We start from the raw sequence: 16,296 nt of genomic DNA, 5'->3' as shown, positions 1-16,296 counted from the left end.
CTTAATACTCTCTCCTAATTTGTTTATAAGTGAAATCATATTTTTAATAATAGATTATGATATATTGCAAGAGAGACTCCTTATTTTAACAACTTATCTTTAGATATGGAGAACAGTATTGCTAAAATACTAAAAATGCTACAGTGAAATTTCAGAATTAGAAAAGTAAGTGCTGAAGTATTTCAGTTTTCCATTACATGCACTTAAATTTTGCAAGATGGGATTCAATTAATCAGCTACTGCGCTCAACTTTGAAGCTGCCAAAGGCAGATTATATCTGAGAAGGACAAAGTTTTGAAAAGAACCTTTAGGACTACACCAAACACAAAGTCATTTAAAACAAGGGACAAAAATACCCCTTTCTTTTGGCCAGACCAGTTAAATCAGAGGACAACATGAGGGTCCCCTAGTACCGCTATCAGAACAACTTCAAGAAAATTAACACCAGACTTATGTAGTACCACAGTACTAAACTACAGAGCTAAATTATTTAGGAAAGAAAATTTTACTTACAATAATGGATGCCTTTGTGTTTGGTAAATGCTACCTTTCATCCATTTTAGCTTAATTTCAGGCCTCCACGGATTTCTTCTTTTCTTCTAACCAACACAAGCAGCTAAAGCCTTTCCTTTTCAAGCATGCCCTTTGAGCTGCTGGTCTCCCTCGCCGTGATGCTTCACAAATGGAACAGCTTCAACATCTCCACCAGTCCAAACCCCTGAGAAATCTGTGTGTATTCATTTCTTTGAAATTATTTCAGAGGCAAAAAAAAAAGAAAAAAAAAGCAAGCACTTCCTTACTTTGTGTTATATTTCAGAAAGTTTAAATGGTCTAATATCCTATTCCTTTTCAACGTACCACAAAGTGCTAAATGGTAAGAATTGCATTACTACCACTGCTTAGATCCTGGCTGATAAGGTGAGCCTTTTACATTTATACTGACTTCTGAAAAAGCTGTTGCTATACTGGTCTAATAATTAATAATTCATGGAGCCAAATTACAGCTCTAGAAGGATACAGCCATTTTTACTAGTTCTTTCATATTCTTCTGATTTATGTATGACTAAGTAGGAGACTGATCAAAGGAAAAAAATTAAAACTTAACACTTCAGGTTTAAAATTAAATTGCTATTCCATACTCAGAAAGGATGGATGGAGCAGGATATAACAATGCTTCTTTTGAGACAAGCACGTGTACAAAATTTCTGAACATCCATTAATTTTATTATATAAAAGGACCTTTTGCAGCTCCTAAAATTGTAGATCTTTAAAACTGGAAATATTTATCACTAATGGGACTTTTACTGTCATGGGAGTGCAAGACAACACATTAATATTTGTAACATCTTCACAATAGTCCTTCTTTCATGTTGCCCTTGATGAACGGACTAATTTTTCTGCCCCCTCTATCTATCCTCTCGTTGTTAAAGACATATTTTTATTGATCCACGTACAGAACAAGATCCACCTAAAGACAAGGATCAGTAAAGGAATCAATTTTGTTATTTTATTGCTTCCAGAAAAAAAAAAAAAAATTCATAAAATGATCTCTTTCTCAATCTACCAAGCATACCTTAGCTGACATTTCCAAAAGTGCCTAGAAGACCATGATACAAATACAATACAATACAATACAAACAAACAAGAGTAGTCATCTAAAGGTACAGGCATATATGGGGACTTTCAGAAGTTCTTAGTCCAATGTGGCTTCTAACTGACTTTTTGTTTTCCAACATTTCATCCTGAGACACCAGCACGGAGGAAACGCTGTCTTGGACCTTGAGAGAACAAGGAGACCTTTTTTAGTAGATATACCAGGCTCACGTTGAAAGTACCCAACACAGCATCTGCTTAGAATAGCTATGCTGATCTCAGTCAAAGCAGTATTTCAGCATTGCAAAACAGGAAATTTTGAAGTTTTTTTTTAAGCTTGTATTATTATTACCGATTAAAAGATGAATTATTGTCTTTCAATGGTTTGAGAAACTACTACCTCTACACAGCTACTACAGACTCTGCAAACACAGACAACTCGGTTAAAAAGATGGTCCTAAAGGTCAGTATCCCCTCTCCTGCCCTCTGCTTCACTGTTTTATCCTCCTCAGCACACGTAGTCTCTGGTTATTTGCTGGTTTATCTCATATGCAGATACACAACACAACCACTACTCTGGTTGTTACAACACACAAGCTAACATTAAACTCTTAAAAAGCTAAAGCTGCTGCCTTCATTATGGCCAAGCTGCTGAAAGCCTGCAAGAAGCACCTGTTTTTAATAAAGAATTTAAAGCCAGATAACAGCCATTAAAGTTTCTGATCAGCACATGTTTTAGAGCTGCAAAATGTGCTTGAACAATCACACATCTTCAATGGAAACAACATTTCTTGGAAGTCCCCTTGTGTAAGGGATTCAATTGAAGTCCAACATTTGGCAGCGTTATGAGGAAACTTCTAATTTCTAAAAGATGTCTCATTGTTCATATTCATGTGGGCTGCTGAATTCCTGGCTATTCGCTCAGCCTTCAGTTTGCATATCGCAAATAAAAATCTCAGAAAACCTAATTAATGCAGCTAGACTGTTTAATCTTTTTAAGAACAAAATAAAAAAAATAAATTGGTGCCAAGAAGAAAGAAACTTCTTGCTTTGGTTTTTGGGAAAATGTGTAAGGGCAAAATTTTCATAACTGTTGAAATAATTAGGTCTTAAATTGAGGTTTAGCTTCCTAAGAGCCTAAATTACTTTGAACACTGTTAATTCCATATCATACACGATAATCTAGCAGTTTTACATTACCACTATCTATTTATATCTTACTTATTTTGAGCTCCAATATCTAGTGATATGAAGTTATTTAAGCAGAGAACACAGAATTTTGGAGCTGCCCATGTTTGGCCATGTTGCACAGAAGTATTTACATCCACAAGTATGCTTCAATGCAAACAGCAGTAAAATAAGCTAAAAGGTATTGCAACAGATTGTTCTTCTGGAAAACAAAATGATCCAGAAGTGCCCCAAAATTAATCCTTCACCAACCTTTCAGAAAACAACTATAAGTATCTACCAGAGACAATTGGTAGATGTGTTAACTCTAACATCAGTTTACTTGATTTTACACTAAAGATGAGAGCATGAGAACGTTATTGTGAGTGCATCCTCCCCAAGGTTGGCTAATTACTGCTGCTAGACTGATTAATATTTTTACATTTGAACCTGGACAATTCTTCCTTTTCTTTCCACTGTGGGTGGTAAAATAATGCAACGCGTTGTCCATAGAGGTTATGGAGTCCTTGGAGATGCTCAACACTTAAATGGAAGAGTCCCCGAGGAACTTGACCTAACCAGACCTGCTTGGAACAGGAGGCTGGAGTAGATGACCTTCAGATTCCCTCCAGCCCACATTATTCTATGACTTTAACAGCAAATAGACAGAAAAACTCCCTGAGTGTCAGAGGCTGGAACTGGGAATGAGCAGAAGAAAAATTTGGTGTACACAGGCATGCTTCTGTATTAAAAAACCCACAAACCACTGAGACTTACTGTGAGCAGTTCATTCAAAGAACTTGAGTTGTTTATCAGATCTATTATTTTGATATAAAATAATCTGATTTGTTACTACTAAGACTAAAAGATACATTTCAAATGAAAATTGCTTGTTGACTGTAACAGGAGTCAATGATGTTCAGCACATGGAAACACTCAGCACCCCGCGGCACTTTCCCAAACTTGAACCAAGCTTTTAAATTAAATCCTGACATCGTATTTCGCCAATAAGTGACTGATCCGATCATGCTGGAGAGCAACTACAAAGAGGTGGTGGGTTAGTGTTAATTTACCACGATTCAGTTTTCAAATCAGTTCCGTTTACGTTAATTCCTGAGGAATCTGAAACCTTGGTTTTGTCTCCTGGAAAGGCTCAAAGTGCAATATAATTGGAGAGCCATCAAGGCTAATAGAGAAAAATGGCAGGAGATACCTCAGAGAGGTATTACGTTGTTTTGTAAAGCAGAAACATCACAGAAAAACCTCTTATGAGAAATAGTGACCTTATCCTCAAAGAGACTAATTCAAGGTGAATTTAGATGCAGAATTTTATCAAAGACTGTATCTTTCCACTAACAATTTTGTTTACGCCTTGTTTTTTTCCTACAGATATAATAACATCCACTCCTCAATGTGAGCTGTATCTAGTATGTGCAGAGGCCAGCCTCGCTTCTCAGTTCACACGTACCAGTAATTAGAAGCTTTGCAACTGTACTTAGCTCCACTTACTGTGATGAAAGATGCAGATGTCTGTTTTAAGAGCCTCTGATAAGCATTCAATTTGATCAGCCTGTACAAATACCCTGCAACTTGTACTGTGCAAAATTTCTTAACCCACTATTCACATCAAAGTACGCAGTCCCAGCACTGAGACTTCGAAAGCTGAGATTTCTAGGCCAGACAGATGTGGGTGTACACCATAAACATTTCAATAGCTAAGACCACATTTTCCAAAGCTACTTAGGGCCCCAGCAAGCTTCCAAGAAGCACTCGAGCAGCCCAGCAGTCACTGACAGTGCCCTACATTGTGCTGAAGCACCTCTGAATATCTCTGCTATTATCCATTTATTTAAATTTATCCCAAAGTCCTAAAAGCCAGCAGTAGAAACAGGTTAGGTTCTCAGCATGTAAAAGTACATCCTAAATATACATATAAAACATAGGTAAGTTAGTCACCTAAAATAAACTAGTTGGCTTAAAGGTATTGCCATCAATTACACTACCATTACAACTGCAGCTTAAAATGCTATTAGAAACTTCTGGCAATAGAGCTTTGTAGTATCCGGAAACTTGTCTTCTTATGACAAGTTTCTGATTATTTTAATAGGAATGATTATTTAAGCTTCCTTACATTATTGAAAATCCTATGCTAACAATAGAATTGTCTTTTGTATTGGCTAAATAAATCAGCACAGTAAAGAAGGGCAATAATATTCGTTTTCAGTTAGAAGGTGAAAGCGATGGCAAAATGGAGAACACAGAAAATAGTCACAGACTTACATTTTAAAACACAGCTAGCATTCCCAAAACCAATTAAAGACGGTTTTTGTCTTTTCCCTCACTTTTAAACTGCTGCTGTAGCTTTCTAGCTACGAAACCATCACTGTACACAAAACACTGCGAGAAGACAGAAGGAAACGCATGCGGCCCATTAACCTCTACACACACCGAGTTAGACAAGTGCACAACAGGAATAAATTACCACCATCTCTGGTATCCTTATAAATACACACACGTACTCACAACACTGGGAAAGTCATTTTCCACCACAAAGGTGAAGGACTGAGTCCATACAGGACCAGGCGAGCAGACACGGGGGTGCAGGAAATCAAGCGCGCTGTCTTGCAACTAAATACATTTTAAATTAATCTAACACATTCATTGTGTTGGAAATGCCAAAGGATGCTCAGAGCATGTAAGTGTTCATTCATAACTTTCTACCGATGTGCAAGTTAAATTTGACACTAAAAGAATAAATGAAGAAAATCTCAAGCTCAAATAAAATTTACCTATTTTAGACTAAGGAAGCACCAGGGGCATGTCTGCTAAAGCTCTAGGGTAGGTCAGAAGTACACCTGTGCTGTTCTACCTTTTCTTCCTAAACTCAGAGATTTTTGCATGGGTAACAATTGTTTAAAATTGCTGCTAACTTCCAATTCTTTCTTTGATACAAGTCTAAGAAGTAGCCTACAGTTACATCTCCAGTATTAACTCTAAAAATCTAGGTAGAGCTGTCCATCAGCTGACCCTAATATTGCTAAGAGAGCATTAGGCAGACTGGCAAAAAGCCACATCCAGTTTGAAACATGTACTGAAAATTTCCTCTGTCAGATGAATCTTTAATGTATTTATAATCTGCAATGTTTCCTCTAAACAGCACTCCATGTCTTACCTTGTATCATTTTCCAAATAAATGCCATGCCACAGAGCTAAAACATATGTCCAAATAGAAAAGTGGATTCATTTTTTTTTTTTTTTAAAGCGAAATGTTTAAGAGATTGACCTTATTATAATTCAATCTACAGTCATTATTACCAGAACAACTCAAAAGCAATTCCTGTCATCTTCCCTGCTGCAGTGTTTTGGAAACCAGAGCCCCTGCTACAAGAAAGCAATTCTTTCCTTTTTTTGCACATCTTTTGATTAGAAAACCAAAATACTGACAAAAACTATTATATCTCTTCTGACACTTCTTTCTGGGAATAAGGGTCTTCAACCCACGTTCTTGTGAAATTTGTTTAGGTAATTAACATCATCTTTTGTAAATTCTTCATACGTGAAGAATTTGAACCTAAACCAGCCCGCTTCTTCCTTTCCTGAGCCATTACGCAGAGCGCTCTGTTCTGCTCCCCAGATTTGCCCCTTCGCGGCAAGAGGCAAGGGATCTGCAGTGTCAGGGAGAGAGATGTCAGGTTATATGGCAAGAATCCATCTGAGCTGAGGTAAAGCTTTTTAGCAGCAGGTAGAAGAAAAAACACTGTTGTGGATGCAAATGCAAGTATTAGGGCTATTCCCACTCACATACCTTGCTAACAATTCACTAGGACAGCAGACACGCAGAAATTAGTTTTCCTCGCACACACCTTCATCATGTCTGGCTATATAGAACAGAAGTAAATTAGCAACAAACAAGTTAGCAACTACAAAGAGCCTTTCAATAGCTATTTTACTTTTGTACTACAATCTACACAGTACTTATTTTCTTTCAGAAGCCACAGAAACTAACAAAGAAAATACGTGCTGAGGTTTCACTATGACTATTTATGACCTATTTTATGTATCTGATTATGCAGCATTCACAGTAGCCAGATTTAAGTCAAGCTTCTTACACTGCATGCTCATTCAGCAAAGAGGTATGGTTTCAGCTCTCATCTCTGAGCTGCACACGATGGTAGCTGGCTTCTGGAGTTGAATTTTGAGGTGTTGGTAGCACTGACAAGCCTCACCGGGACTGGAGACTGCCCGTCCACGGCACTGCATGAGCCACAGCAGACAGTCCTTGACCAAGAGCTTAGGACATAAATGAAGAGAAATGAGAAAAAAGTCCAGCTGTGACAGAGTCCCCACAAGATGTGCACTGTATGTTAAAAAGGAGGGTTTCGTTAACAGCTGTTGAGGTACTATTCAGTCATTAGATTTAATCTAAAAAAAAAAAAAAAAAAAACCAAACCAAACCCCAAAATCTATTTTTCCACATGAAAAGATGGGTTTTTTTGATGCAATTCACATGCACGCTAAACTAAAGCAACCCTAATCCTGCTTTCTCTTAGAAACCATGAGACGAGGAGTCAGCGTGAGCAGCAAGGACACCAGCCTGACCTTTCCCAGACTCACACCACCCATCCGAGGAGGAAAACTCCGTGGGGAAGGCCACCGCGACGCACGGGCAAAACGGAGACAGAGCACAGCCGAGACGAGCGGGCCCTGCTCAGCATCCCATTAACGTCCCCCGCATTACGGCACAACCTGGTATTTATGTCCCCGATGCTCAGATAGCGAGGCACCCAGTCCATTTGGTGCCTATCAGATAGCAGGGCTATCGGGGGAAATCTTTATCTGCTTCGTATAACATGGCTGGATAGAGTATATCTGGAATTCAAACGTTATGCTGGTACTTTTGCTATTTTAGTTACTTCAGTGACGCACCGGCCCTCTATCTGCATCTCACACGGATGAAACGCAGAAGGAAGGCAGCAGCTATGTAGGACGACGGCAGAGAGACGTCTCGCCATGCTGAAAACAAGCCTGGAAAAGCAGCAGTCCTGGCAACAACACTCTATACAGCCTCACTGCGACAGGGAAAAGACTCAAGAGGGTTGGGGTTTTTTAACTGTAAATCCTTGAAATACATATGTCTGAGGCAACATGATGCTGTATGTTACCATTCACACCTGTGATAATTATGCCTGACTTTGATATAGTAATTATTTTTTATGATGCTGCTAAAACATTACATTTTATCCTGCATATTTAAGCAAGAACATCTTCACTTCTTTTCTCATGATTGATAAAATTACACTCTCCTAGGCAAAAAAAGTCTCTCTACACTGCACTGGTTTACCAAGTTCCAAACGAGTCCTGTGAGTCCTTCAAATCTACTGGAGTCAGATGCCAATAAGGAACAGAGGAAAGGATACAACCTTTAGTTTCTGTTTTACTCCAAACTTCAAGACTATCTTTTTCCCCGATGTTCATAATTTTTCATCTCTGCTACTGATATGTGGATGTTTCTTTAATATCTTTCTTTTTGTAGGTCATATTCTCATTACATTTAGAGATGTTCTCTAAAAGATACTGAATGAGAGCTTATTACCATACAGTTATTCAGAGGTTTTGGGATCAATGTTGCATAACCCACGAACAGGCTGGCAGAGAAGATTGGCAATGTACTGCGAGAGGAAAATTCTGGCTACGCAGGACGAACTTCTCCTCTTCAACTGATGTTGAACTACAAGACAGAACTACAAGCTTCATGAGCATCTGGAGGAAACCCAAAGTATTTAATATGTCTAAGAAACTCAGTTACCTGAAAGTTTTTTCTTCATTTTACAATGTGTCATCTCATTTTATGGTTTTACAGAATTCAGATAACAACATAAAATTTCTAGTTTCACATGAGGAAAACAGTGTTAAAGACTACTAGAAAGAAAAATCAAGTCAAGAGAAAGCCCTGCTGCCAGCAGTGTAAGTTTGGATTCAGAGACAAGTCTCTCTGCTTGGAAGGGCCAGACACTGTTCCTGGAGCTTCTGGTTCACTCCTCAACAGGAATGCTTTGGACTTGGCTCTTGCAAGTAAAGCTTTCAGATAACCAGATAGCCATTAAAAAGGAAGCAGTCAGTGGAACAAAACTAATTACACCCTCCCTGTCCCCTCCCCTCAATTTGATGTCTTTTAAAGATGATAAAGTTTAGGGCAGTAAGGACTGTAAGGTCTAAACTTCCCTCAGTTGTGCCAAGTTCCGGGCAGCAGGCAGAACTATTCAAATATGAAAAGAAACTAAAAGAAAAACTGATTTACTTCTCACTTTGATATTCTTATGGAGACGCACAAATAGATCTCAATTTTTATAGCCTTTAAGGGCAACACATCATGAAATTTAGTCTTTCAAACTGAATTTAAATGCATCCTTAAATTATAGAAAAAAGGCTTTTGTTCCCATAAGATGGCAATCAAAAACAGATGCACTAAATAATGTTGCTGTTATGAGTCTAGGCAATTTTATTTCCAAGACAAAAGAATGCTTCTTAAGCAAAAACTTTGATTAATTATTTTGCATCAGGAAGAATGAATCTTTTTTTAATTGTAGCAAAAAAATTCATTATTGATTAAAATGTCATTTTAAGTAAGACATTATGGAACCAAAAGATCATTTCTGCTCTTTCCAAATTAAGCATACAAAACTAAAATTTAAACTGTAAGTAAAATGCCATATATTGCATTGGAAGGAATTTCCAATAATAGTAACTGCTTTATATTGGTACAAACAAACTTTGTCTTAATTAGATTGACCTTTAAAAAGCTTCTCAGGCATTTGAGAAATGTAAATACTTAAAGCATGATTCATTCACATTCCCATTTGCTCAGACAACTCTGAAAGCTTTGAAACACAGAGCTGGGGCCGATTCCATCCTTCCTGCAACTCCGCTGAGGTGGGTCCAGCCAGGCCCGGGACGAGTTTGGTGCCTTCCGACGGCGTGGTGACCTGGGCTGATTTGGACCTTGCACGCACGTCGGCACAGCTGCGAAATACGGTAGGAGCTACAACAACTCTACAACAACTCGGGACTTGTGAGATGAGCAAACGGTTGATGGGGTTGAAGATGAAGCAGCATCGCTGTACCAGAAGAGGTACGGTTCATGTCATTTGCCCACAGACCATGAATTTGCTTAAGAAGATTCCTACTTTTTAGTGTAAGCATACAGACTACGGCATGTCTCTTCCCATGCAGATAGTTCATACAGACTATTCCTCATAGTTTGTGTATGTTGACTTGTGATACGTCCCGTATGGAAGAGTCGCAGGACCACACGGGTAACCTGCAGATTCTGTCTCAGAGCAATTTTCTTTTATTGATGCTGAATTTATCCTTGATAGACTGAGGAAGTGAATTTGATATAAGGGAATTTATTTTGCCAGTTTATGATGCTGTTTCACAGTATGTGGGCCTCACACATCAGAGGATAACAGAGCTCATGTTTCAATGCTCAGACTTGTCATCTCTCTTTCTCCACCTCTTCTTCCGAGTGACCACTGCACAAACCTTGCAACCAGCATAATAATAAATAATAGATGATCTTACTCAGCAAGTGACTGTGTATGGAAGGGATGTAGAATTTGGAATAAAACCAACAAATATAGTAAGAAACCCCAGACTTTGCCTGAAACAGAGAACAACAGAGATGGATGTCTATCTTACCAAGGTCAAGGAAAACTAGTCAGATCCTTAAAAATATTACTTGTATACACAACTACACCGTTATAAAACCAACACAGTCCTACTCAGGCTGCCTTCTATGTGTAGGTACGTGCAACCTTCCCTTCAAAGGTAGTTCACATCCTCAGGATTCAGCCGCGCCAGCAGAGCTCACCAGCAGAGAGAGCATCGCTGCATCAGCCCTTACGACTCGCTTTTACCTACGTCCACGGAAAGCCTGTTCCCCCTCATCACTGCGTGCGCTCCTGATTGTTCGTTTGAAACTGTCAATTTAAAACATTTCTCTTATGAACTTTAGCTCTAACTAGACTACAGAGACTGTGAGTGTTCCTAGCAATAAAGGAAGATTAAGGCTGGGAAGGACAAGCAAGTATCATAAAAATAACAGTGTATAATTGGGTAGCCTACCATAGCTGGTGAAGAGAAATGAGCAGGTCAAGCAATTGAGAACCAGGAGAAATGACCTTAAAAAGTTCTGTCTGGGGACAGACTGCCGATGGTCTCATCAGCATTCAGCTCCACCACCACAGTCTGGAGGAGGAAACATAATGCAGAAAATGGAAAGGAGGGAGATAGAAGAGCAGTGGGAAGAAAAACATCTTTCTTAATTCAGCCAGGGAGGAGATGGAAACCAGCCGTCTGCAGGCTTTTTTTTTTTTTTTTTTTTTTTTTTTTTAATGAGTCCTCTGGTCTGTGACCCACCCACCAATATATTTTCAGTATCACATATAATCTCTAAGAAAAAAGATTAGTGCCTTACAAAGAAAGCAGTTGGTAGAAAGGTGCTGTCAGATCTTTTGCGGCATATTCCTATTGTTTCATGAGAAGTGAGAGGGTCTTTGGGTGGGATTTCCAACAGTGCTCAGCAGATTGAGGTGCTCAGTGATTTTCAGCAAAAGCCAGACACCAATCTACCTTTTATGTCTTTGAAAATCTCCTTTTACTTGTAAGCTTTTCAAGACAGATTGTAGTTTCCTAGGTGTTTATATAGCTCCTTTGGCATTTGGGTGTTACGGCAATATAAAGTGATATTGAGAATTGGTTATTTTCTGTCATCTAGCTTTTCCATCAGGTTTTTACAGCTTTTTATAATGAAAAAAGATTTTTGGGGAAAAAGGACAATTTTGTAAATGCATATATATACACAATTTTCACACATGTTTACAGGTTATCAGTGAGAAACTGAAAACCTCCAGAATTTTTTTTGTTGTGTTCTTCAGGATTCCATTTTTCAACCATGATACTTTTGCCTGAATATTTTCAAAGAAGAGTGATCTTTCTAAATTTTACTTCTAAGCTTTTCCAACAGAAAAGAAAATAAATTGTAGGTTTAACAAAACAAGAAAATCCCACTCAGCTAACAATCCCCGCACATGGGGAGGGTGGATGCTCTGCGTTTGTGGACTACACAGGAGCAGCTTTTTGGCCATGAGCTGAAGTCCTTCCAATCCCCATTCCACATACACAGCAGCATCCATTACCCAGCAGAGACTCAGGTGTAATTACGCCTTTTAACCCGCCCAGCAGCCACAGACATTCAGTTTCTAATTTCCATTACTTCATTGCAACAAGTTCATAATTAGACAGTGATAATAATATGACTCAAGATACAAGACGAGAACTTCTTCGTAACTTCCATCTCTTATTGTACAAGGGGTGAATAGCAATGCAAGCACTGGCAGTGCTGCTTGCCTTCAAACCCGTTTAAATTTTTCATGGTCCAGCATGAGTTTTGATTCAAACGTTCAGATAAGGAATGGTGCAGAGCCCCTGCACACACGTAGAGTTACTCATACATTAAGGTTTATTCCCCACACTGTTGCTTCAATGACAAAAAAAATTATTAATTTTCAGCAGGGATAAGCACTCTGTTAGGAAAATGCCATCCCCAGATGAAATAAATATGCAAAAAGCCAGAATCAAATATTCTCACCAGGCAGGTTCCCTTCTACTCTGCTGAGGTCAAACATGAAGACAAGCTGTAGGAGGTAAACCCATATCTGCTTTGCCATATGTCACCCTATCATACCTATCCTCAGACCAGTTAGCTCTTTCAAATGTCATTAAAACTGACTATATTGAAAAATACCTTAAGATCACAGCATCTGTGGTGCTCCTGACCCATGATATTTAGGTCTATAAAAGATTTTCGCCAATATGCTATAAAAGAGCAGGCACACGCTCCATCCGTAGATACGCAAGACTTGGTCCTGCGAGGTGATGACAGCCCTCAGCTCTCATCAGCCTTAAAGTGATGACGATACTCAGCAACTCCCAAGATCTGCCCTGCACTAAATAAAAAGACAGTTACATGTTTAGCTCCAGATGCTGCACAAGTCTCTCCCACACAACTTATCTAACTTCTCACTGCAGCTAACAAACATAAGGCTGATGTTATTACTACTGTACTTTCTTCATATTAATAAACAATTAAGCAAAGCATTCGCTCACAGCACACTGTCTATTACTGCATTTATTTTTTTCATAAGGCTTTTAAACAAGTCTATGGGCTAAAACCTGTGCAAAATCTAAAGAAAAACAGCTGGGCTATTTCTCCTATAGAAAGTTACAGGAAATCAATGCTGGACTCGCTGTGTCCTAAATCACCTGGAATTCACCTATCCCTGCTCTATGTGACATATCTGCCATCGTGGGCACTTCAGCTCACAGGTCCCATACTTTCCAGGCCAGGAGCCTGGCATTTTCACTGCAAGGTCACCAAACCTCATTCTTCTTTTTTTTTCCTGCCCCCCCACCCCCCCCACCCCGCACACCATTTTTCTGGAAATTTCATTGAGATTTAAGTGGTATGAGATCTCAGGGGCTTGAGAAAATGCAAGGACATCCATGTGATCATTTTTATATTGGTTCATTGATTCTTTGGTGCTCATTTTCACATAGGGATTATTTCAGAAAGGACTAACAATCACATTAACAGATTAGCTCTGGCACTTCTAAAACACACACTAGCACCTCGAGTTTTCAACAAGTCTTATTTTGCAAATGGGAACCAATAAATATCAAGAAATGCTGGTTTTCGTGAAAGAATCACTATATATTTTATATACTTAATTCATTTTAGATACTATAAACTCCAATTAATATGCATGATGCTGAAGGAGAGGCCACCAACTTGACTGCATTAGGCTGCTGCGAATCACTCATCCTACAACTTTGTGGTGGTCTAAGAGCAGAGTTTACAATTAAGACCTACATCCAGCTCAGGCAGCTGAGGAAAACACTGAACGCTGGCACAAAACCCGCCGGCAGCACAATCAAAAGCAGAGACGTTGGAAAGGTTAGGGTTCATTTTAACGGTACCATCCCCTGCGCCGCATTACCAACGATGCCTCTTGTAGAAGAAAAACCATTTGGAGTGAGATGCAGGTGTTGTGTTTATGGCAGAGATTTGTTCTCAGGATTTCCAGGGATACCCACGGGCTCAGCCGGATGGCACAAGCTGCAGCCCATCTCCTTCAGTTACTGCTCTCCCCGACTGCAATGCCATCCACACGCAGCAATAGCTGCTGTCTTGGTGTTATACCAACAGATTTAGGAAATGAGTGGCTAACGAAACAAGCAACAAGATGGAGAGTTAAATTCCCAGGGGATCTGGCCATCCGCAGCGGAATTTAGGTGCAATGAATCCGTTCAAAATCTAGCGCAATACTGAAAATAGCTACAAGACCGTCCAGGGATTGCTTCCTGTAAACTATAAAAAGCATCATAGCACAGGTGCAGGATTTGGGTCTAGTTCCCTAGTTTAAAGTAGCTACAATTTCAGTTCTCCTATTATCAAAATGAATTCAATACTTTATAAAGTGTTTGTACCTGCCATCTCTAACCGAGGACTGTTTTTTTCATTATGTTATAGACTGCTGGATATGCTTGTACCAAATTATATGAGACTTTACCTCTGTTTAGTAACGTGCAAGAGGCCTACTGCTGACAAAAATATCCTTGGGCTAACACGGAATAAAAAAAGATTGCTCCTATGCCCAAGTTCATACAGCCTAATTTAACAGAGGTTTAGGCATACTTCTGCAAAAGACCTATTACAAATCACAAAGTTCATTAATTTTCAAGTACCACAAAAAAAAAAAAAAAGACAATCTTTGTGCAATTTGTTACATGTTTCTCCTTAAATCCTTCTTTAACAACAACAACAAAAAGATTAATTCTGTAACGTTACATTTAAAAGATCTGAATGAAATTACAAAAAAGGCATGGCATACAGATGTCTTTGCTTCCCCAGCAGGCTTGGTTCTCATCTACCCCACAGAAATTTGGCTAGAGGAGCTGTGATTTTCATCTATGGGAAAACAGAGTTGCACTAAAAGTCTTTTTGCTTCTCTTGCAACTTACAGAACACAATGCTGTGTGTATCTGCTTTGTCCTATACATTAGAGATGTGTACATCTCAATTATTTGTTTGCTCAAGAGACTTTTCCAAATAGAGAGTAAAGGCTGGCTGAACATTACCTCTCTAAGGGCCGTGTAACTCGTTCAAATAACACACATGGGCTTTGCAACATGAGATGAAGCCACAAGCCATCAGCTACGCAAGAAGCATGGAGCGATGTATGTCATTAACCACGTATCTTGCTAGATTATTACTGCTCCAGTAAATAATAATTCCTGCACCTATTACTTTAAAAATCCCAGATACAGAGACTTGTCCAAGGAGAATAAAAAGTGACCTTTGCTCTCCCACGCACCTCGCCAGCCGGAGGACAGTCCAGTGATCACCTGCTCATACTCCAGCTCTTTAACTCTTCGCTTTTCCACCCTCCCGTTGTCCAAAATAATTACACTGCTCTTTTTCCTCAGACAGGATCTCCCCGAGGTTTCTATTAGCCCAACCACAGGGACCTGCTGCTCAGCAAATCCCGCTGCTTCCCTCACATCCTCCTCCCGGCCCCTCCGTAGTCCAGTCCAGCAAACACTTACACATGGGAGTTTCTTAAAGCATGCAGAGAGTACTCGAGTCACATGGGACTACTCAGATACTTACCTGTGTTCTACAGGAAGATGTAGAATAAACTGACATTGCCCTCCTAAGTTATTCACAACACGGCCATTGCTTTCAGTCGAGGAACATGACTACACCACTATGGAACTGGAGCTGTTTCTTATTTTCTACACCATACCCACTACAACATTTTTACAAGCCATGAATACATGAAAAATACCTTGCTTTTAGCATTCTGGGAAATGTTTTCATCTGTACAGGTGAATGGGTTAAGTAGGTATTTCTAAGGCTTCTCCATTTGCTCCTGATGACCTCAAAACGCCCCATCATTTTTTGGAAAAGCCTTAAGCTCAAATGTTTAGGGAAGCAAAACACTGTTTAAATTTAAAAAATGATCAGGTTTCCAACTATGAAAAAATATCAGTTGCTGAAGTTCAAATACAAAACCATTATGGTCTGAAAGGAGGTTTCTTATTACTAAGTTCTGCTTCAGTTGCACCAAAATATTAGTTCCGGCTGGATTTTCAGCCAGTGCAAACAAGTAGAGGAAAAAAAACCCACAAAAAACCAAACAAAGCACAAACAAGGCCAGATTCAGTTCTTCATTGCCAGGAAGTGAAGTCCACAGCTAAGATTCATACAAGCTAATTGCATGACAAGATTATTCAAAACATTTCACATCTATGTAGTGGGTTTTGTCCATAAGCTTCCTAGAGAGCTTAACAAGCAATATATGAAATACAAAACCTGCATTCATTTTACCTTCAGACTAGACTAATAAAAAGTCCATACTAAGTTCATTAGCATCCTCTTATCCCCCCCAAACAATACATAGTAGACACTTGACT

The 16,296-nt window shown here is 39.1% G+C and overlaps 1 protein-coding gene across 3 annotated transcripts in view; it reads right to left on the bottom strand.

Annotated features, from left to right (window-relative positions):
• Window positions 1-16,296, bottom strand: part of CNTN4 (contactin 4) — a 349,563-nt gene that overhangs the window by 242,022 nt on the left and 91,245 nt on the right. Inside the window, exon 1 of one of the 3 annotated variants that reach the window (XM_029995894.1) lies at window positions 514-535. The exons of the other annotated variants lie outside the window; for them this stretch is intronic. The gene's annotated coding sequence lies outside the window, so the exon portion shown is untranslated. Of the gene's footprint in view, window positions 1-513; window positions 536-16,296 lie in introns of those variants that run through there. 3 annotated transcript variants of the gene reach the window in all.

This window comes from Aquila chrysaetos, chromosome 20 (assembly GCF_900496995.4).
Source record: "Aquila chrysaetos chrysaetos chromosome 20, bAquChr1.4, whole genome shotgun sequence".
Taxonomy (NCBI): Eukaryota; Metazoa; Chordata; class Aves; order Accipitriformes; family Accipitridae; genus Aquila; species Aquila chrysaetos.
The sequence above is the reverse complement of the archived record's forward strand: the minus strand, read 5'-3'. Positions and strand labels throughout refer to the sequence as shown.